The sequence below is a fragment of the Oncorhynchus gorbuscha genome, linkage group LG15 (assembly GCF_021184085.1).
Source record: "Oncorhynchus gorbuscha isolate QuinsamMale2020 ecotype Even-year linkage group LG15, OgorEven_v1.0, whole genome shotgun sequence".
Taxonomy (NCBI): Eukaryota; Metazoa; Chordata; class Actinopteri; order Salmoniformes; family Salmonidae; genus Oncorhynchus; species Oncorhynchus gorbuscha.
In genome coordinates, this window is record NC_060187.1 from 32,841,424 (window position 1) to 32,865,199 (window position 23,776).

Below are 23,776 nucleotides of genomic sequence, written 5' to 3' on the forward strand. Positions count from 1 at the left end.
CAGAGATACGACATCCCATCTCGTTTGTGCTTTGTGGGACTATCATTTGTTTTTCAACAGGACAATGACCCAAAATACACCTCCAGACTGTGTGAGGGCTATTTGACAAAGAAGGAGAGTGATGGAGTGCTGCATCAGATGACCTGGCCTACACAATCACCCGACCTCAACCCAATTGAGATGGTTTGGGATGAGTTGGACCGAGTGAAGGAAAAGCAGCCAACTAGTGCTCAGCATATGTGGGCAATCCTTCAAGACGGTCGGAAAAGTATTCCCCATGAAGCTGGTTGAGAGAATGCCAAGAGTGTGCAAAGCTGTCATCAATGCAAAGGTTGGCTACTTTATTGTGATTGGTTTTGGTTACCACATGACTCCATATGATTTCCTAGTTTTGTTGTCGTCACTATTATTCAAAAATTTATAAAACAGTAAAAATAAAGAAATACACTTGAATGAGTAGGTGTGTCCAAACCTTTGACTGGTAACGGTGACTAACCCCATTCCGTACAAATTTGCACTACTGTGGCTAATGACGCTGCAATAAAAACTAAAGGGACTGTAGTGACTGTGTTTCCATCAAGATCCTGGGTGTGAACTACGTTTCTATTCAAAATCAAATCAAATTGATTTATATAGCCCTTCTTACATCAGCTGATATCTCAAAGTGCTGCACAGAAACCCAGCCTAAAACCACAAACAGCAAGCAATGCAGGTGTAGAAGCATGGTGGCTAGGAAAAACTCCTTAGAAAGGCCAAAACATAGGAAGAAACCTAGAGAGGAACCAGGCTATGAGGGGTGGCCAGTCCACTTCTACTGTGCTGGGTGGAGATTATAACAGAACATGGCCAAGATGTTCAAATGTTCATAAATGACCAGCATGATCAAATAATAATAATCACAGTAGTTGTCGAGTGTGCAGCAAGTCAGCACCTCAGGAGTAAATGTCAGTTGGCTTTTCATAGCCAATCATTAAGAGTATCTCTACCGCTCCTGCTGTCTCTAGAGAGTTAAAAACAGCAGGTGGGACAGGTAGCACACAGGGGGAACAGGTCAGGGTTCCATAGCCTCAGGCAGAACAGTTGAAACTGGAGCAGCAGCACGGCCAGGTGAACTGGGGACAGCAAGGAGTCATCATGCCAGGTAGTCCTGAGGCAAGGTCCTAGGGCTCAGGTCCTCCGAGACAGAGAAAGAAAGAGAGAATTAGAGAGAGCATACTTAAATTCACACAGGACACCGGATAAGACAGGAGAAGTATTCCAGATATAATAAACTGAGTCTAACCCCCCCCGACACATAAACTACTGCAGCATAAATACTGGAGGCTGAGACAGGAGGGGTCAGGAGACACTGTGGCCCCATCCGATGATAGCCCCGGACAGGGCCAAACAGGAAGGATATATCCCCACCCACTTTGCCAAAGCATAGCCCCCACACCCCTAGAGGGTTATCTTCAACCACCAACGTACCATCCTGAAACAAGGCTGAGTATAGCCCACAAAGATCTCCGCCGCGGTAAAACCCAAGGGGGGGGCGCCAACCCAGATAGGAAGATCACGTCAGTGACTCAACCCACTCAAGTGAAGCACCCCTCCCAGGGAAGGCATGGAAGAGCACCAGTAAGCCAGTGACTCAGCCCCTGTAATAGGGTTAGAGGCAGAGAATCCCAGTGGAGAGAGAGGAACCGGCCAAGCAGAGGCAGCAAGGGCGGTTCGTTGCTCCAGAGCCTTTCCGTTCACCTTCACACTCCTGGGCCAGACTACACTCAATCATATGACCCACTGAAGAGATGAGTCTTCAGTAAAGACTTAAAGGTTGAGACCAAGTCTGCGTCTCTCACATGGGTAGGCAGACCATTCCATAAAAATTTAGCTCTATAGGAGAAAGCCCTGCCTCCAGCTGTTTGCTTAGAAATTCTAGGGACAATTAGGAGGCCTGCGTCTTGTGACCGTAGCGTACGTGTAGGTATGTACAGCAGAACCAAATCGGAAAGATAGGTAGGAGCAAGCCCATGTAATGCTTTGTAGGTTAGCAGTAAAACCTTGAAATCAGCCCTTGCTTTAACAGGAAGCCAGTGTAGGGAGGCTAGCACTGGAGTAATATGATTCTAGCAGCCATATTTAGCACTAACTAAAGTTTATTTAGTGCTTTATCCGGGAAGCCGGAAAGTAGAGCATTGCAGTAGTCTAACCTAGAAGTGTCAAAAGCATAGATTAATTTTTCTGCATAATTTTTGGGCAGAAAGTTTCAGATTTTTACAATGTTACGTAGATGGAAAAAAGCTGTCCTTGAAACAGTCTTGATATGTTCGTCAAAAGAGAGATCAGGGTCCAGAGTAACGCCGAGGTCCTTCACAGTTTTATTTGAGACGACTGTTTACCCATCAAGATGAATTGACAGATTCAACAGAAGATCTCTTTGTTTCTTGGGACCTAGAACAAGCATCTCTGTTTTGTCCGAGTTTAAAAGTAGAACGTTTGCAGCCATCCACTTCCTTATGTCTGAAACACAGGCTTCTAGCGATGGCAATTTTGCTGCTTTTTAGTTAGCTTTGCAACAGTATCAAAAATACATTTCTGATTGTTCTTATTTTCCTCAATGAAGTTGGAAAAATAGGATGATCGAGCAGCAGTGAGGGCTCTTCGATACTGCACGGTACTGTCTTTTCAAGCTAGTCGGAAGACTTCCAGTTTGGTATTTCGCCATTTCCGTTCAAATTTTCTGGAAGCTTGCTTCAGAGCTCGGGTATTTTCTGTATACCAGGGAGCTAGTTCTTATGACAAATGTTTTTAGTTTTTAGGGGTGCAACTGCACCTAGGGTATTGCGCAAGATTAAATTGAGTTCCTCTTTTTGTCCTCTGACGTCCTTGGGTAGGCAGAGGGAGTCTGGATGGGCATCAGGGAATATTTGTGTTGTCTGAGAATTTATAGTACAACTTTTGATGCTCCTTGGTTGGGGTCTGTTCAGATTATTTTTTGAGATTGCAAACGTAATAAAATGGTGGTCCGATAGTCCAGGATTATGAGGAAAAACATTAAGATCCACCACATTTATTCCATGGGACAAAACTAGGTCCAGAGTATGACTGTGACAGTGAGTAGGTCCAGAGACATGTTGGAACAAACCCACTGAGTCGATGATGGCTCCGAAAGCCTTTTGGAGTGAGTCTGTGGACTTTTCCATGGGAATATTAAAATCACCAAAAAATTAGAATATTACCTGCTATGACAACAAGTTCCGATAGGAATTCAGGGAACTCAGTGAGGAACGCTGTATATGGCCCAGGAGGCCTGTAAACAGTAGCTATAAAAAGTGATTGATTAGGTTGCATAGATTTCATGCAGCCCACGTGAGGAAAACATTTAAACTTGTCAACCCTCGCAAGGCTGCAGGCCCAGACGGCATCCCCAGCCGCGCCCTCAGAGCATGCGCAGACCAGCTGGCTGGTGTGTTTACGGACATATTCAATCAATCCCTATCCCAGTCTGTTGTTCCCGCATGCTTCAACAGGGCCACCATTGTTCCTGTTCCCAAGAAAGATAAGGTAACTGAGCTAAACAACTACCGCCCCGTAGCACTCACTTCCGTCATCATGAAGTGCTTTGAGAGACTAGTCAAGGACCATATCACCTCCACCCTACCTGACACCCTAGACCCACTCCAATTTGCTTACCGCCCAAATAGGTCCACAGACGATGCAATCTCAACCACAATGCACACTGCCCTAACCCATCTGGACAAGAGGAATACCTATGTGAGAAAGCTGTTCATCGACTACAGCTCGGCATTTAACACCATAGTGCCCTCCAAGCTCGTCATCAAGCTCGAGACCCTGGGTCTCGACCCCGCCCTGTGAAACTGGGTACTGGACTTTCTGACGGGCCGCCCCCAGGTGGTGAGGGTAGGCAACAACATCTCCACCCCGCTGATCCTCAACACTGGGACCCCACAAGGGTGCGTTCTGAGCCCTCTCCTGTACTCCCTGTTCACCCACGACTGGGTGGCCACGCACGCCTCCAACTCAATCATCAAGTTTGCGGACGACACAACAGTGGTAGGCTTGATTACCAACAACGACGAGACGGCCTACAGGGAGGAGGTGAGGGCCCTCGGAGTGTGGTGTCAGGAAAATAACCTCACACTCAACGTCAACAAAACTAAGGAGATGATTGTGGACTTCAGGAAACAGCAGAGGGAACACCCCCCTATCCACATAGATGGAACAGTAGTGGAGAGGGTAGTAAGTTTTAAGTTCCTCGGCGTACACATCACAGACAAACTGAATTGGTCCACCCACACAGACAGCATCGTGAAGAAGGCGCAGCAGCGCCTCTTCAACCTCAGGAGGCTGAAGAAATTTGGCTTGTCACCAAAAGCACTCACAAACTTCTACAGATGCACAATCGAGAGCATCCTGTCGGATGCTGACGCATCACCGGGGGCGTCAGCAGGGGGCAAACTACCGGGGGCAAACTACCTGCCCTCCAGGACACTTACACCACCCGATGTCACAGGAAGGCCATAAAGATCATCAAGGACAACAACCACCCGAGCCACTGCCTGTTCACCCCGCTATCATCCAGAAGGCGAGGTCAGTACAGGTGCATCAAAGCTGGGACCGAGAGACTGAAAAACAGCTTCCATCTCAAGGCCATCAGACTGTTAAACAGCCACCACTAACATTGAGTGGCTGCTGCCAACACACTGACTCAACTCCAGCCACTTTAATAATGGGAATTGATGGGAAATGATGTAAAATATATCACTAGCCACTTTAAACAATGCTACCTAATATAATGTTTCCATACCCTACATTATTCATCTAATATGTATACGTATATACTGTACTCTATATCATCTACTGCATCCTTATGTAATACATGTATCACTAGCCACTTTAACTATGCCACTTTGTTTACATACTCATCTCATATGTATATACTGCACTCAATACATCTACTGTATCTTGCCTATGCCACTCTGTACCATCACTCATTCATATATCTTTATGTACATATTCTTTATCCCCTTACACTTGTGTCTATAAGGTAGTAGTTTTGGAATTGTTAGCAAGATTACTTGTTGGTTATTACTGCATTGTCGGAACTAGAAGCACAAGCATTTCGCCACACTCGCACTAACATCTGCTAACCATGTGTATGTGACAAATAAAATTGGATTTGATTTGATTTCATGACTAGAAGCTCAAAAGAGGAAAACTTCTTTTTTTTGTAAATTGAAATTTGCTATCGTAAATGTTAGCAACATCTCCGCATTTGCGTGATGCACGGCGGATATGGTCACTAGTGTAACCAGGAGGTGAGGCCTCATTTAACACACTAAATTAATCAGGCTTAAGCCATGTTTCAGTCAGGCCAATCACATCAAGATTATGATCAGTGATTAGTTCATTGACTATAACTGCCTTTGAAGTGAGGGATCTAACATTAAGTAGCCTATTTTGAGATGTTAGGAATCGCAATCTCTTTCAATAATGGCAGGAATGGAGGAGGTCTAGTGAGATTGCTAAGGCGAACGCCTCCATGTTTAGTTTCAAGTGTTGATTAACATGGTAATGGCCCAATAGTATTGGACTACAGTTGAAAAAACTGACCACCCTAAAAACCAGATTCAAATTCGACACAAACCTGTAATGACACATTATATAAACTTTTTATAGTGTCTTATTTACATTTTAGAGGTGATAAGTTGGACAGATGGGAAAAAAGCATTCTCCCCACACAACATCACTATCACGCAGTAGGTTTCGCTTCCCCACCCTCCATTTTTAAAAAGACCCAACGGAGCTCATTGCCTTCTTCAGTCATGCAGAGACGGGCAGCATGAAGGTCTCGTCATTGATTGTGCTGGAAAGGGGAGAAATTGTGCTTTACAATGGTATTCATTGTATTCAATTACTTCGTAACCCTGCACATCGCCTCGGTACTGGTACCGTGTGTATATAGCCATGATATCGTTACTCATTGTGTATTTATTCCTCATGTTATTATTGTTCTATATTTTTGTCTCTGCATTGTTTGAAATTGCCAGTAAGTAATAATTTCACTGTTACATGCTGAACAACCGCTCGCATTACGCTTACATACATACACCTAGGTTGGAGTCATTAAAACTTGTTTTTCAACCACTCCACAAATTTCTTGTTAACAAACTATAGTTTTGGCAAGTCGGTTAGGACAACAATTGTTTACAGACAGATTATTTTACTTAGAATTCACTGTATCACAATTCCAGTGGGTCAGAAGTTTACATACACTAAGTTGACTGTGCCTTTTAACAGCTTGGAAAATTCCAGAAAATGATGTCATGGCTATAGAAGCTTCTGATAGGCTAATTGACATCATTTGAGTCAGTTGGAGGTGTACCTGTGGATGTATTTCCTACCTTCAAACTCAGTCAGAAGAAATCAGCCATAAAATTGTAGATCTCCACAAGTCTGGTTCATCCCTGGGAGCAATTTCCAAACGCCTGAAGGTACCACGTTCATCTGTTTAAACAATAGTACACAAGTATAAACACCATGGAACCACGCAGCCGTCATACCACTCAGGAAGGAGACGCATTCTGTCTCCTAGAGATGAAAGTACTTTAGTGTGCGAAAAATGCAAATCAATCCCAGAACAACAGCAAAGGACCTTGTGAAGATGCTGGAGGAAACAGGTACAAATGTGTCTATATCCACAGTTAAACGAGTTCTACATCGAAATAACCTGAAAGGATGCTCAGTAAGGAAGAAGCTACTGCTCTAAAACCGCAAAAATAGCCAGTCTACGGTTTGCAACTGCACATGGGGACACAGATCATACTTTTTGGAGAAATGTCCTCTGGTCTGATGAAACAAAAATAGAACTGTTTAGCCATAATGACCATCATTATGTTTGGAGAATAAGGGGGGATGCTTGCAAGCTGAAGAACACCATCTCAACCGTGAAGCACGGGGGTGGCAGCATCATGTTGTGGGGGGGCTTTGCTGCAGGAGGGACTAGTGCACTTCACAAAATAGATGGCTTCATGAGGTAGGAAAATGATGTGGATATGTTGAAGCAACATCTCAAGACATCAGTCAGGAAGTTAAAGCTTGGTCGCAAATGGGTCTTCCAAATGGCTTAAGGACAAGAAAGTTAAGGTATTGGGGTGGCCATCACAAAGCCCTGAACTCAATCCCATAGAACATTTGTGGGCAGAATTGAAAAAGTGTGTGTGAACAAGGAGGCCTTACAATCCTGATTCAGTTACACCAACTCTGTCAGGAGGAATGGGCCAAAATTTGTGGGACTTATTGTGGGAAGCTTGTGGAAGGCTACCCAAAATGTTTGACCCAAGTTAAACAATTTAAAGGCAAAACTACCAAATACTAATTGAGTGAATGCAAACTTCTGATCTGAGAATGTGATGAAAGAAATAAAAGCTGAAATAATTCATTCTCTCTACTATTATTCTGACATTTCACATTCTTAAAATAAAGTGGTGATCCTAACTGACCTAAGACAGGGAATTTTTACTAGGATTAAAATGTCAGGAATTGTGAAAAACTGAGTTTAAATGTATTTGGCTAAGACAGGGAATTTTTACTAGGATTAAATGTCAGGAATTGTGAAAAACTGAGTTTAAATGTATTTGGCTAAGACAGGGAATTTTTACTAGGATTAAATGTCAGGAATTGTGAAACACTGAGTTTAAATGTATTTGGCTAAGGTGTATGTAAACGTTTGACTTCAACTGTCCATTTTATTCAATCATTGCATCCAAACTGCTTGCACGTGTCAACGAGCATATGTGTTGCCAGGCACAAAAATAGAACTTGGTTTGTGACCCTTGACGCGCTGCAAGTCCCACCTCTCCTGTCTCCTCATTCATTTTTAGGAGTGTATAGCCACGTGGGTGATTGAAAGATGAACTGAGGTCCACACCCCTGTCCAGTTGGTGGTGGTAATGCACCTTAACGTTGGTTGCCAACCGCCATATAAAGTCGAAAGAAGAAGAGAACTGAAGGAGGAGAGATTACTAGAAACTAAATCAGTATACCCTTTTATCGGTGAATGAATTGTAAAATAACATCCCAACGTTTATATCCCAGGACAAATTAGTTAGCAACAGCAAGCTAGCTAGCTAAATTGACATGAATGTTTAATGCTTTTCGACCTGTTCCAAAATTAATATAGTTGGTTCATTTTGATATTTCAACTTGAGTTTCCTGATTGTGTCTGGTGTGGATGGACAAAATCAACATGCGCATGATGGCTAACGCGCCGCTTGGTCTCGTCAGCATGTGACATGTATTGACTCTGGGGGTTGAATACTTATCTAATGAAGATATATTAGTGTTTTATTTTTCATATATATATTTACTTACAAATGTTATAATTTGTCTCCCACTTTGACAGTACAGAGTATTTTTGTGTAAAATGACAATGAAATCCATTTTAATCCCACTTTGTAACACAACAAAATGTGGAAAAGGTGAAGGGGTGTGAATACTTTCCGAAGGCACTGTACCTAGGTATTAATGGGCATTCAGACTCTCATGTCCAGGCAAGAGTAATGATGTCACATTCTTTCGCCATTACCAGGATCCTAGCAGCCTTGACTGCACATCATTAGTATTATGACTCGGGATCGATCTGCCTTTCTAATTATTATTGTTGTAAAATGTTAGGAAGAGGAAATGTGGCCCATATAGTGCATCTCTCTCCCTGACCTTTCCACCTGCCTCATCTACCTCTTTGCCACAATGAGTTTGCAGTCTGTGGAAAAACTTTGAAGTGGACTGAGATAAATATAAAAACGGCACAACCACCGAAGAATAGGCACAACCACCGAAGAATAGGCCTTTTGCTTTCATTCCACAGATGTTTTTCCACTGCCTCTTTTTTCATCCCTTATAGTAAAACCATAATTGGACATTTTCTCTGCTTAGCTGTCAATCTGACTCATAATGTACTTTCCATTTTCTCTCTTGCATGGTGAGGGAAATGGAGCATTGTCTCATGTTCAAGAGTGAAGCATGGTCAGAGGACTTATCTAAATTGAATATCTGCTTTGTTTTGGGTTATAATGAGATTGACACAGTGAACATGGGGGTCCTTTCCGTAACTGACGGCTCATCTTTTTGAATGGGTGACAGATAACAAAAAAAATATGATTTGTGAAGGCACTTGACAAGCCTATGTAGGAATATTCCACCCTAACAATGCAGCAATAAAGAAAACAGCATGTGCCTATGATTAAAGTGATTGAAATTTCAGCTCAGGCTACAGTTCTCAGAACAGGTTTCTCAGAATAAAGGGTGGGACCTAACACATTTATTTGAAAAGTTTAATGTGTTGTTAGTTGACAGGACATGCAATGTTTTTGTAAAACACTGATTTTTAGAATTTTGTTTGTGGCGTGAATCAACTGTTAATACAACTAAGCAGATCCCTCTGGGTTTCATAGACATTTATATTTTATTATTTATCTTATAGTTCTATTTGTATATAGTTACTACTTCCTTAGATAATAAGACCCTCAGGGTTGTACCTAGTTGTGCTTGTATTTGGCTAGTGACAGATCTACTCTTTCAACACAGCACCTCTGCTGAAGACCAATGACACTGCATGACTAATAATAATGCCTTCAAGAGGTTTTTGCTGGCTTTTCATTCCGGAGGTATGATAGCACAGCCAACATGGTTATTGAATTGTGTTGTTCCTTTAACTTTAACCTTGTATTTTGATAATGCCTTCTTTTAGAGGAAATTAAAGTTTGGGAGGTGGAAGAGCAATTGAGATATAAGAACAATGGTCTTACCTGGTAATTTGATGGTGGTATTATCAGGCTATGCTATGCTATGCTATTCTGTCATAATGTTGAATCCACTGTGGTCATCAAGGGCAGTGAAGTGCTGCTCTATTTTGATTAAATATGACGTAATAATAAAAGTTTCTTATTAAAGAGGAGATCATATTTAACCTCAAGGTGAGGTTTACTATAGCAAGACAACAGCTCACTATAGACCTACAACATGTGTCAGTTTGGTACAAGACACTACATAATGAGGAGACTGTATTTATGAGCATATTAAACATGCAGAGGGCTGTAGCTAGATGACTGACGGGCAGACAGACTATTGAGATATCCTACCACTCAGGTTGACTGGAGGGGCACCAGAGCAGTCTCTATCACTGTCACAGTCTCTCAAGACAACATAAGACCACACACACACAAACTAAGAGACCAATCTCATATGTCCATCCAACACACACAGACCATCAGACCATCTTGTGTTCAAAGACAGCCATAGGCTGTTTCTGTTTTTCTGTGTTTTGCTTTTCAGAGAGGAACATTTGGCCCTATTTAGTTTCGGTAAACAGACCCACTGTTGCGTCTGATGTTGATGAAATGCTTTAACTGTGTCGCACAGGTTCCCTCTAAATTTCATCCTAGATTAATTAAAAATAATCTGTGCTGGATGAGTACCCAATTGGATTTTATGAGCATACCCAAGTTCATTTATTTTCTCTCTTGAGGTTTTAAACATTTGATTGACGTTTTAAACATTTGGGATTGTTTTTCCTCCTAAATGAAAACTAGTAGAAGATACATGTGCTTAGTGTACTCACAAGACATCTTACTAACAGGATTGCTAATTAACAGTAGATCAAACAGAGTAGGTGAGAATCTCTGAGTAGGAATAGATGTGTTAGTTCTCACATGCATTTGTGTTGCAGTAGTTCTGCCAAGTACTTTTGGTGAATATACCTTGTTGAACTGGACTAGGTTTTCATGGAATCTCTTTTCTCAGTATCACCAAAGTAGCTTAACATGTTTCGATAATGCTCACAGGCCTCCCTCATAACAGGCAACCCTTCATTTGAACTTACCTGATAAGGCAGTGATCCATATGTTGTAAAGGTAGTGTTGTATAGCTTGTAAAAGTATCAAATCGTTTTTGTCATAATATCATGATCACAGTATATCCACCTTTCAAATAAAGAGTTACCGATTGTATCTAGGCTCTGGGTGGCAGAATCTTCAACAAAATCATGGCCTTTTTCTTTGTCTGTCTGGTTTGAAAGGAGCTTGAATGCAAAAAGAGTTTAACTTTGAATCATTAGAGGGAACATACAACAGAGAGTGTGTTTTGTAGGGGGGGGGGTTGTGTGGGGTAAAATAGATCTGCCTTCAGAGATAACTATTAGAGCTAAAGATCGCTCAGGCCGTCTCAGAGCTCAAGCCTTTTAAAAGGTTGAAATGGGTTCTCATGTCTCCATTATCGGCAATTGCCATTGTTTGTTTGTTTTTAATGTAACATGAACCCCTGGTGAAGCTCAAGGCCTTTTTACAGCTCAATATGCGGTTATTGTCAGGCTCCATTCTGCTGAACTGCATGCTGACACCCCTTTCAACCCCCTCTCAGGGAAAGCACTTTGACGAGAGGGAGCACTGACTCTGAGCGCTTGGAGATTAAGTGACTTATAATGAAAACTCACTGGCTTTAGTTACTGTACTGCGCTACTGCAGGAAACGATTGACACACACCAGGAAAAAAGGTGAAAATAAAGTGCAGTCTATCTGGTAATCTACACAAGTCTTACTATTGGCTTTGTCAATAGTCCCCCGTTAGTGGAACCAGTCTCAAGTACAGGGCTTGCTAACTGAGATCCATTGTGGACCTCTACCTGCTACAGAGAGAGAGCTTTGGAACACTGCTGCTTCAGTATCGGCCTAGTGTTTGTGTCCAAGGTCATCTGGCTCATGGCTGACACTGTGAGCTCTTCCCCCAGTGATGTTAGACCCTCATGACTGAGCAGACTGCTATATTTAGGACACTTTGGCTCAGCTGGCCATGGTTCTTGGTTCCACAGTACCCACATCCCTCCAGGCCTGTCATACTGCTCAGCACAGGGTGGGTGACTCCTGGGTAATTGATTGAGCTGGCTAGCCAGTCAGAAATCACTCTGATTAAATTCCTCAGACTGATCAATGACTTATGTGGACTTTTGGCAGACAGACAGCAGTTTTTCCTGTGCTTTCTCTAAAGACATATGAGGAACATTATCTTGTTCGCCTTTTACCTTGGCCTTACCTGTAGCTTTACTGCAGTTGGGTTTGAATCCAAATAAGCAGAAAGTAACGTAAAATTGTAATAATGATTCATTCTAACCAAGGCATATGAAGATGTAGCTTAATTGAAACTGCTTTTAAAATACATAAAATACCTTCCATGATTACTGCAATGCTTGTTTCATTGAAATTCCATTCCTCCTGTATGTTATCCACCTGTTATAGATTGATTCACCTCTTTCAACACCAAGTAATCAGTTAACTTTCCCTTCTGCAATACACAATGGTATATAGGGTGTGGAGCGCACAATGTTTTTCTCTCACTGTGTCAGCCCAGTGGTTGGCTTGGCAGTAGGGGCCAACGACTTTGGTAGAAGTCCATTTCTCCGGATTAGACTGTTCCAGGGGGAGTCAGGAGGAGGTGAGAGAGCCAGTCAAGAGGAAAGACTAGGCAGCTCATCTTCCCCAGAGGCATTTGAAATTACCCTGCTAGTTTTATAGTCCAGCTTAGACCAGACTCTCCAGCCCCCAGAAGAAAACTAGTTCAACCTCCTCCAGTCCTCAGGCCATTCTTCAGCAGTATTGCATTTTCTACACCTCAATGAGAAGCATTTTGGTACTTTTATGCAAAGGAAAATGTATGAGATATAGGGCTAGCGAGCACTCAGTTTCACTGCCATATGGATAATAGTTAAATATCTGGTCTGGAAATCCTTAGGATCCCAATTTCTGTGGTGGGTGTTGAGGAGTTGTTGACAGACAGGGTTGTGTGCCCTCCCCCTTAGCTCCTGTGTCTGGCAACCCTTTGCGAAGGTCATCTCTAGAATTGGAAAGTGCACTTTGCGAACGTAACCGATGCAGGCCACAGATACCGCAGTGTTTATCTAATCTTGTATCAGCTGCTGTAACGAAGTACAAACACAAAGTCCTGAAATCAGATGGGAGCTTAGAAGCTTTTTTCCTTTCAAGGACTTGATATATTTCGTCGAGGCAAGTCGGCTGGGGTTGATTTTGCTCAAAACACTCACAACTGTAGTTCATGGTGAAGGTCCCTGGATTACAAGCCAGCTAACTCTCCCTGCAACCCTACTCCTCCATACCTTGGTGTTCTGATTCACATCCCCTGATTTCTCCCTGTTAAGCAAATGAGTGCTCCAGAAATTGACTGCAATTTCGCTGGGTTGCTGGGGACCCTGAGTAATTGTCTGGGAGCTGAAGCAAGACCTAGACTCTGGGCTGAATAATGATGGTCGTACATTGACTGAGGTCTTAAATTAAGGGTACTTATCTTAATTGAACATCTGAAATAATGTTTTATTTACAACAAAGGAAAGGTGCAAGAGAAATTAACCGATTGCTAGTGCTGTCAAGCGCTCGCCTCTCCGTCATTTGCTCTCGTTTGCAGAGCTGCGGTACATTACTGATGAACTGGCTGTGGCTCACACGTTTGCAAAAGTCAAGGTCATTATGGAATCAGGTTTGAGTTACTGTAGGGGTCACCATGTTCAAGTGTTGATAACCGGGAAATAATCATCTTAAATGGTTGTACTCTGTATGTGTTGAATATTATTACACTGGTATTGTATAGCTTATAGCTGTAGTTTTAGGCTCATGTTTTAGTTATGAGTGCATGGTTGTTATAGTCTGCAACCAGTACTGATGGTGGGAGGAAGAATGGTGTGGCCAGACATATTAAGTAACGTGGCAAAGGACAAAGAAAAATATCCATTACTTTTCCAGTTGATTATAATGCCACTGTTTCCCATCAGAACTAATCAACTGTATTGTACTGCAGTCAATGTGATTTCACTTTCATCAAGGTGATTATGCTGATTAAACCACAAAATGTCATACCCCCAGTAACACCTTCTGTGAAGTAATGTCACTTGAAGATTTATATATTGGATATTTGACCAAAACCACTTCTTTGTTACTGCAGTGATAACATTAAATTACCAGTTGAGGAATAGATTGGTGAAGATAGCATTTAGCACACAAAAATCCTAATAATTTGATTAAAATTTCAAGTCATTACACTTATACATAAATGCACAAGGCCTATTCAGTGTGTTCCTCTCAACAGCAATTTTAACAGCTATTTTCTCTCTTAATACATTCAGTAGGAGAAAAACCCCAAACACAATTGCACTTAGGGCCCCCAAAAGTCTAGGGCCGGCTCTGATTGCATGTGTGGGTATGGATGCGGGTACACAGACCCGCGAGCCACTGCGGCCCCTCGTAATGAGTTCAGAGTTCTTGTGGCACCCACCCCCATTGAATTTGCCCATCACCTTCTAATGAAGTACGCCAATACACATTGGTGTTGGGGAGTGTATGTCTGGCACAACATTATCATCATGAACGCAATCAGCAATTAGATTATTGCACTCTGCACAAGAACTTTGATAGAGTTACATTGCACAGTGGGTTATGTATTATGTATGTGTTTCCTCACAGTATCACTTAGACATTTGAAAAATATTCCATCCATCTGAAGTTAGAGATCAATCCTGAACTTTTCCCCTTTGACTGTACTGTCAGTCATGTCTGTTCCCTGTAGAGGGTAGTATATCAGAAAGCAGAGGGAGGCTGCTCCATGCTCCAGCAGGATGGAGATAAGAGTAGAGGAGTTAGTGGGGACGGGGAGGGCCCCCAAACCTCACCCCTGACCACGGCTGATAGATGGTCTTCAGTTCAAGGATAATATTACTCTCACACACGGCTCTGACAAGGGGAGACTCATTGCACCTTCTTCAATTAAATAAAGGTTAAATAAAACAATTACAATTAAAATCATAGGGACCTTGATTGTGCTTTTTTTTCAGTTTTTCAAAACTCTTGAGGGACCATTCTAACCCCACTCTGTTCTTAGGACCAACTTCTGGATTACAACCCCAAATTTCTTACTGAGATTTAAAGGCCTCTTCCACTCGTCCACACGTTCACTACTCTTAGTTCTTGGAAGTACTTAGGGCTGTGTTTTTTTCCCCAAGTGGTTTCTCTTACTTAACCTCTAATAAATAATGTTTTAGTGTCAGAGTGTATCCTGTGTGGTGTGATACTTGTTTTTGTGTCTAAAAGAAGGTGAAAAAGTAGCTTCTCCCTGACTCCCACTCCCATCTCCCCATCTCCCTGTGCTCCTTCCACAACTTCCCCTGGAGTTTGCAGACTCTCATGGTGACAAATGGAGCATCTCTGGCTCTGCGTTTGACTCCAGGTAGATATTTCTTCATTCTCTGTCAGCCTGGGCTGTTACAGTGCTTCTTTATACTCACAAGCTAATGAAGTAGCAGATGCTGGCAGTCTCCCCACCCCCTCCAGCTCACACGTTTTTTCTTGTGGCTGCAAACTCCCAGCTCGGTGCTAGCTACCTCCCACCTGCCTATTTGTTCCACCTGAACCAAATTAAATCAGATGGAACTGTCAAAGAATGATGGAGGCCCACCTGAGCAGAGGGGCCCTGGAGCACCACAGCCATGGAGCCCTAGGCCTCCCCAGGCATGAGACACTGCCTTTTGAAACTCCTATAAAACAACCTCTCTGAAAAAACAACCCTAACTCAGAAGCAACAGACGTAAGTAAAAGTCTAACTGTGTTTTCTCAGTTTTGATTGATTTGTTTTTCACTTGTATTACTTCTCCTCGCTTCTACCCATTTTACATAAATAATGTTGATTTCTACAGTCTGAATGTAGTGCTATGATGAATTCCTGTGAATAATCACATAATGGGGAAGGGAGACAGTGTCCTGAAATGTGCCCTCACACTGATCACTTATAATTCACGCCCACTACCTGCTCTGCTGCCTTAAGCAATTTAGGCATGACTAGTCAGGCTTGGCTTAAGATCACTGTGTCAAATCATTAAAAAAAAATCTCAATGTTAATTATGTTATCGAGCCTAGAAATTCATGGGATGATTAATGTCAGATCATTACTTTATTAAGGGAGGAACACTACTGAAAAGGTTTGGGGGTTGGAAGAGGAATATAATTATTATCGATCACCCCCCACTACTCACACCCCCCCATATTGAGTTACTGGTCTGCAGTGCTTAAGTCATTTGTAATGGGCATTCAACATCCTATTTTGTGATGGCTGGATAATGTGATCAAGAGCATTTTAAGCTGCTGTTATTATTCCTCTGAAATGTATCACACTCAGAAGCCTCTTTCCTATTTGATTTGATTAGAAGAGTGAACTGCCATGCTAGTTTTGTTTGCATCCTGCTGCAGACAGTTGACCTTGACATGGCAGACTTGTCCTACAAGTTCTATCTTCTCAAAATACGCGGTGTATGACTCAACATTCTCTGGGAAACAAACAAACGGCACTGCCAAGCTCTTCTGTTCTCTCTGACTCAGAAGAACACTCATACAGTGCCTTTGGAAAGTATTCAAGCCCTTGACTTTTTTCACATTTTGTTACGTTACAGCCTTAGTCTATAAAATTGATTTTAAAAATCATCAATCTACACACAATAACCCATAAGGACAAAGCGCAAACAGGTTCTTATAAATTTTTGCAAATCTATTAAAAATCAAAAACAAATACCTTATTTACATAAGTATTCAGACCCTTTGCTATGAGACTCGAAACTGAGCTCAGGTGCATCCTGTTTCCATTGATCATCCTTGACATATTTCTACAACTTGATTGTCCACCTGTGGTAAATTCAATTGATTGTACATGATTTGGGAATGCACACACCTGTCTATATAAGGTCCCACAGTTGACAGTGCACGCCAGAGCAAAAACCAAGCCATGAGGTCGAAGGAATTGTCCGTAGAGCTACGAGACAGGATTGTGTAGAGGCACGGATCTGCAGCATTGAAGGTCCCCAAGAACACAGTGGCCTCCATCATTCTTAAATGGAAGAAGTTTGGAACGACCAAGACTCTTCCTAGAGCTGGCCACCCAGCCAAACTGAGCAATCGTGGGAGAAGGGCCTTGGTCCGGAGAGGTGACCAAAAACCCGATGGTCACTCTGACAGAGCTCCAGAGTTCCTCTGTGGAGATGGGAGAACCTTCCCGAAGGACAACCATCTCTGCAGCACTCCACCAATCACGCCTTTGTGGTAGAGTGGCCAGACGGAAGCCACTCCTCAGGAAAAGGCACTTGACGGCCTGCTTGGAGTTCCACAATACACACTTAAAGATCATGAGGAACCAGATTCTCTGGTCTGATGAAACCAAGATCAAACTCTTTGCCAAGCTTGTAGCGTCATACCCAAGAAAACTTTAGGCTGTAATCACTGCCAAAGATGCTTCAATAAAGTACTGAGTAAAATGTCTGAATACTTATGTAAATGTGATATTTCCGTTTTTTGTTTGTAATAAATTAGCAAAAATGTCTAAAAATGTGTTTTTGCTTTGTCATTATGGGGTATTGTGTGTAGATTTATGACGGAGAAAAAACCCCATTTTAGAATAAAGCTGTAACGTAACAAAATGTGGAAAAAGTCAAGGGGTCTGAATACTTTCCGAAGGCACTGTATGTCTAATGTGAAATTAGAATCATAACTGACTACTAGAATATTAGGTAGTATACTAGTAGCTAGTAGATAATAATACTATTATTAGTACTTTTATGATTGAATCACTATTTTAATTTGCCTCTGAAAACTGTGGTACTTACACAGTACTAGATTTGCTGTAACTGTCTGAACTGAAAGAGAAACATCTTCATCTCAGGAGTAGCCAAGAGCATTTCCATGAACAATAATAAATGCGAAGATATTAAAGTGCTGTCAGGAAGCATTGTCTCTGAATACCGCCACATATTGTTGGAATACACTCACACTTACAGCTCACAGTTGCCGCTGACAAACTTAGTAACACTCAGTGTGCAGTGTGAGGTTCTGTCAGAAACTCTGGCATCAAGAAACATATTTATTTCCTCCGTGCCTCTTGTCCCAGGGGAGCTGTTTAGTATGAAGGCGGTGGTTTGTGGCAGTGAGGGTTTTGCACATATTGAAAATCAGAAGTGTGCACGTGGAAGCTGAGTGTTAGGTGGTGGTGGCAGTGAAAGGCGAACCCTTCTGTGCTCTGATGTGTGGCAGGCAGGACTGGGCGCGGCTGGCCGGCTGGGACGTAGGAAGGAGGTGACAGCTGAGTGCTCGCCCTTGGGCTCCCCAGACACTGGCACGAGGAGGGGGAGAGCTGCTCACATTCTGCTGAACCAGCAGCCATCGCTCCCCACTCACCACTGCTCTCTTCTCCTCTGCTCTTTATAGTGGAGCAGCCAGGTCACCTTCTCTGGACAATGTAATACTGGGGCGATTAAAAAAAAAAAACGGGGGAAATGAAGTGGTATAACTTGAGCTGGGCTGAGGCTCAGGGACAGTGGGGCAGATGTACATCTGCTGAGGACACATCAGTCTGCAGGTCTGACAACTAGAGCTAATGCCTAATACAGCAAGCTTAATATGTTTCTGCTGTCTGGGATAAACACACACATAAATAAGCTTTGGCACTTATGGCTCATTAGCAAGCAGGTCACCTTTTTCAAGCTGCGAGTGTGATTCATTTAGATTGGAACAATAAAACAGAAAACATAGCTTCAAGCTGAGATAACAGGGACCGAGAGGGACAACAATAACAACAACAACATAGCTTGACTTGATCACAATATTGAATCATTTCCTCATTGTATTCTAAAAATTACAGGCTTATGGCGATTTTTGTTTTTACCAAATATTTTGCAATTAGACCCTTTCAATAGGTAGTTTTGTTTAAACCCAATAAACTCAGTAACAATGTAAATCAGATGCCTGTTTGTTTTATAACGGGCAGAAACACTATATAGGTTGTTGTTGAGGATTTTGATAATGGAGGTGGTGGTCAGGTTTACTGATTTAACTAGAAACATTAGCTGGAGTGTTTGAAAGGAGACATGTTTTGTATTTAGGCCTAGGCTAATATAATTTATTTTATAGCGGATAATACCTTCTATGTATATTCCTATCACTGTTCTGTGCATTGGCCTGAGGTAGTGTGCCCAGTACAGGCCCCAATATTCTATTTTTAACTTTTGTCTCCCTGGATTGTTGTTTATGTGCTGTTTGTGCAGTTGTTTCCCCTATAAGAAACTGTCTGTGTGTGTATTCTTTGAAACAATACAGTGTGTTGAACTGTTTTGCTTATGTAAGACACTCTGACATGTCTAAAATAACTATTTGGGTGTTTTTGCTGTGACTGGCGTTTTAGCGTGGTTTGCATGCTGGAGCTCTCTGTGGAACAGGATGATGGTCTGTGGCAGCCAGACAGAAAGGGAGGGCTCTACTGGGACTCTTAGTGTTTGTATAGCAGAACTAGTGCTAACCATAAAAGGTGGCCACTTCATGCACCTCATACAAGCCTGTTTTTGTACTAGTACATTTAAGCCCCGGTTACAGTTAGGTTTTTGAATTGTAGAGGTCATTCTGAAGAGTTATTTAGCTGTTTCTATTCTTAAGTTTCATTTTTGCGTCTTTTACTTTTGGTTTTGTACACCAGCTTCAAAGAGCTGAAAATACAATATTTTTGGTTCTGGAGCGGTTTAGATGGTATGATGGTATAATGATTCTCTACACTATACTTCCTTGTTTTGTCACATAAACTGAAATTTGGCGAACTACATCATATATACAAAAGTATGTGGACACCCCTTCAAGTTAGTGGATTCGGCTATTTCAACCATACCTGTTGCTGACAGGTGTCGGGGGAAAAAAAAATTGAGCACATAGCCATGCAATCTCCATAGACAAACATTGGCAGTAGAATGGCCATTCTCAAGAACTTTCAACGTGGTACCGTCATAGGATGCCACCTTTCCAACAAGTCAGTTTGTCAAATCTCTGCCCTGCTAGAGCTGCCATGGTCAACTGTAAGTGCTGTTGTTGCGAAGTGGAAACGTCTAGGAGCAACAGCGGCTCAGCTGTGAAGTGGTAGGCCACACAAGCTCACAGAACGGGACCTCCAAGTGCTGAAGCGCGTAGTGCGTAAAAATGGTCTGTCCTCGGTTGCAACACTCACTACCGAGTTCCAAATTTCCTCTGGAAGCAACGTCAGCACGAGAATTGTTCGTCGGGAGCTTCGTGAAATGGCTTTCCATGGCCGAGCAGCCGCACACAAGCCTAAGATTACCATGCGCAATGCCAAGCTTTGGCTGGAGTACCGTAAAGCTCGCCACCATTGGACTCTGGAGCAGTGAAATCCTGTTCGCTGGAGTGATGAATCACGCTTCACCATCTGGCAGTTTGATGGACGAATCTGGGTTTGGCAGATGCCAGGAGAACGCTCCCTGCCCGAATGCATAGTGCCAACTTTAAAGTTTGGTGGAGGAGGAATAATGGTCTCAGGCTGTTTTTCATAGTTCGGGCTATGGAAGCATGTCCCTGCAGCAATGTTCCAACATCTAGCGGAAAGCCTTCCCAAAAGAGTGGAGGCTGTTATAGTAGCAAAGGGGTCACCAACTCCATATTGATGTCCATCATTTTGGAATGAGATGATCGACGAGCAGGTTTCCACATACTTTTAGTAATGTAATGTATTCGAATATTAGCAACCAGGAAATGGCAGAGTGATTTCTGCATAGTGGATCTTTAAAGCAACATAGTCTAGCTACATCCTATCATAACAAAATAATAGTGTACTCCAAAGAATCAATGTTTCATTTTGTACTGATAAATCTGTGAAGGAATCTGTTATCTGCCTAAAACATGCTGCACTATGAACAGGAGACTGATTGGAAAAAACAGCATGGAGCCAACATCCTTCTGAACACCCTGTTGCTGAGAGATTGTGCATCAGCCAGCCAGGTCCACTCAGTGACTGCAGCAGAGCAGGCTGAGTGCCCAGCCCAGCCTGGTATCCACACAGGGCTCACATATGGCTTGGACTCAGCTCTACTGCCAGATCTCCAGTGTTGGGAGAGGAGAGGGTGAATCAGTGCTGGGTATTGTGTGGGCTGCAGCTGGCCCTTTGAAACCTGGCGCTGCCTCCTGTTTCATCACAGTACTGTCAAACTCACTTACCACGGCTGGTAATGGTATTCTATCTGAAAGTGTTCAAGTTGTGGCCCAAGGTACACATGGTTGTGTTTGCCGTCTGTCAGTCATCATAAGTCTTCTCACACCAGTTATTTCTTTATTTCACCATGCAGCAGTGTGAAGGGTCCTCACGCAAATTATTTCTTTAGTTCACCATGCAGCAGTGTGAAGGGTCCTCACGCAAGTTATTTCTTTATTTCACCATGCAGCAGTGTGAAGGGTCCTCACGCAAGTTATTTCTTTAGTTCACCATGCAGCAGTGTGAAGGGTCCTCACGCAAGTTATTTCTTTATTTCACCATGCAGCAGTGTGAAGGGTCCTCACGCAAGTTATTTCTTTATTTCACCATGCAGTAGTGTGAAGGGTCCTCACGCAAGTTATTTCTTTATTTCACCATGCAGCAGTGTGAAGGGTCCTCACGCAAGTTATTTCTTTATTTCACCATGCAGTAGTGTGAAGGGTCCTCACGCAAGTTATTTCTTTATTTCACCATGCAGCAGTGTGAAGGGTCCTCACGCAAGTTATTTTTTCATTTCACCATGCAGCAGTGTGAAGGGTCCTCACGCAAGTTATTTCTTTATTTCACCATGCAGCAGTGTGAAGGGTCCTCAACTGGTGCAAAACAGAGCTGTGTGTTGATGTGAGCATCTGTGGAGGTGCAGGGCTGAAGTGAGTGTTGAGGGAATAGCTGGAATGGAAGGGAGCATCAAAGAGATTTGGTTATACAGTAGTTGTAACATTCATTTTCTTGCCATTTTGAGTTAATCTACCTCGCACATTACTATATTACAGCATTGAAATTGATACAGTGGAATACACACATCATAATCTGTTAGTCGTGACTGGTTTTCTAAGGCAGCAGTGGGGCGAGGGTCACAATAATGTTTTTGTGCAATCACCTCCACGTAACCTCTCTGGCCCAGCATCCCCACAGCCACTGCCAAGCGAGATGCAGATTTACCAAATGTATTGACCAACTGCAGAAGGAATAGTGTCGTTAGATGAGTAATCTCTTGTCTGCTGTGACCAACTGCAGAAGGAATAGTGTCTGAGAGGGACACACACACACACACATGCACACGCACGCACGCACGCACGCACGCACGCACGCACGCACACACACACACACACACACACACACACACACACACACACACACACACACTTCTGCCCATTAGAGCTGTAATGTGAACATATAAACATCAATGGCTCCCCCAGTGGCAACTTTTAAGATTATTTTTGAATTCTCTGTGTTCAGGGAGCTTTATGCTGTTTACTTCTATAATAAATAGATACATCAGCTGGCATTGCTGAAGCCAACCCTCTTCTGTTCTTTTATTAACCCATTGGTAACCTTGCTCAAGCAGAGGTTTTGACTCGGCACAAAATAATCTTGGTGCAATGCACATAATTATGGATTCCCTGGAATAGTGTCGTCAGATGAGTAATCTCTATCTGTTCCAAACGAGATGCAGATTCACCAAATGTATTGACCAACTGCAGAAGGAATAGTGTCGTTAGATGAGTAATCTCTTGTCTGTTCCAAACGAGATGCAGATTCACCAAATGTATTGACCAACTGCAGAAGGAATAGTGTTGTCTCTATCTGTCTCTATCTCTATCTGTTCCAAACGAGATGCAGATTTACCAAATGTATTGACCAACTGCAGAAGGAATAGTGTCGTCAGATGAGTAATCTCTTGTCTGTTCCAAACGAGATGCAGATTTACCAAATGTATTGACCAACTGCAGAAGGAATAGTGTCGTTAGATGAGTAATCTCTTGTCTGTTCCAAACGAGATGCAGATTTACCAAATGTATTGACCAACTGCAGAAGGAATAGTGTCGTTAGATGAGTAATCTCTATCTGTTCCAAACGAGATGCAGATTTACCAAATGTATTGACCAACTGCAGAAGGAATAGTGTCGTCAGATGAGTAATCTCTATCTGTTCCAAACGAGATGCAGATTTACCAAATGTATTGACCAACTGCAGAAGGAATAGTGTGTTAGATGAGTAATCTCTATCTGTTCCAAACGAGATGCAGATTTACCAAATGTATTGACCAACTGCAGAAGGAATAGTGTCGTCAGATGAGTAATCTCTATCTGTTCCAAACGAGATGCAGATTTACCAAATGTATTGACCAACTGCAGAAGGAATAGTGTCGTTAGATGAGTAATCTCTATCTGTTCCAAACGAGATGCAGATTTACCAAATGTATTGACCAACTGCAGAAGGAATAGTGTCGTCAGATGAGTAATCTCTATCTGTTCCAAACGAGATGCAGATTTACCAAATGTATTGACCAACTGCAGAAGGAATAGTGTCGTTAGATGAGTAATCTCTATCTGTTCCAAACGAGATGCAGATTTACCAAATGTACCAACTGCAGAAGACACTTTTTTGTACTTCTGTAATTATTTGTTATTTTTTTTGCCAGACATATATTTTTAGACTGCTGAAAATGCCATTTTTTATATGACTAACATTTCCTAAGCCTGAATGCATGTATATTTCCTTTACTCCTCTTCTTTCCTCCATCCAGACAGTTTTCTATTTAAGCTTTTATTCCAGTAACAGAAAAATAAAGCTCTCTGACAAAATGGCTTCAGTCTATCTCAGTATATGTGGTATTTGAACCCAAAAGAAGGTTATCTGCGGATTATGAGAAATTATA

At 42.4% G+C, this 23,776-nt stretch overlaps 1 protein-coding gene across 1 annotated transcript in view; it reads left to right on the plus strand.

Moving 5' to 3' along the window:
- The window catches only part of agbl4 (AGBL carboxypeptidase 4), a 430,345-nt gene that overhangs the window by 123,292 nt on the left and 283,277 nt on the right, over positions 1 to 23,776 (plus strand). The window lies entirely within an intron of this gene.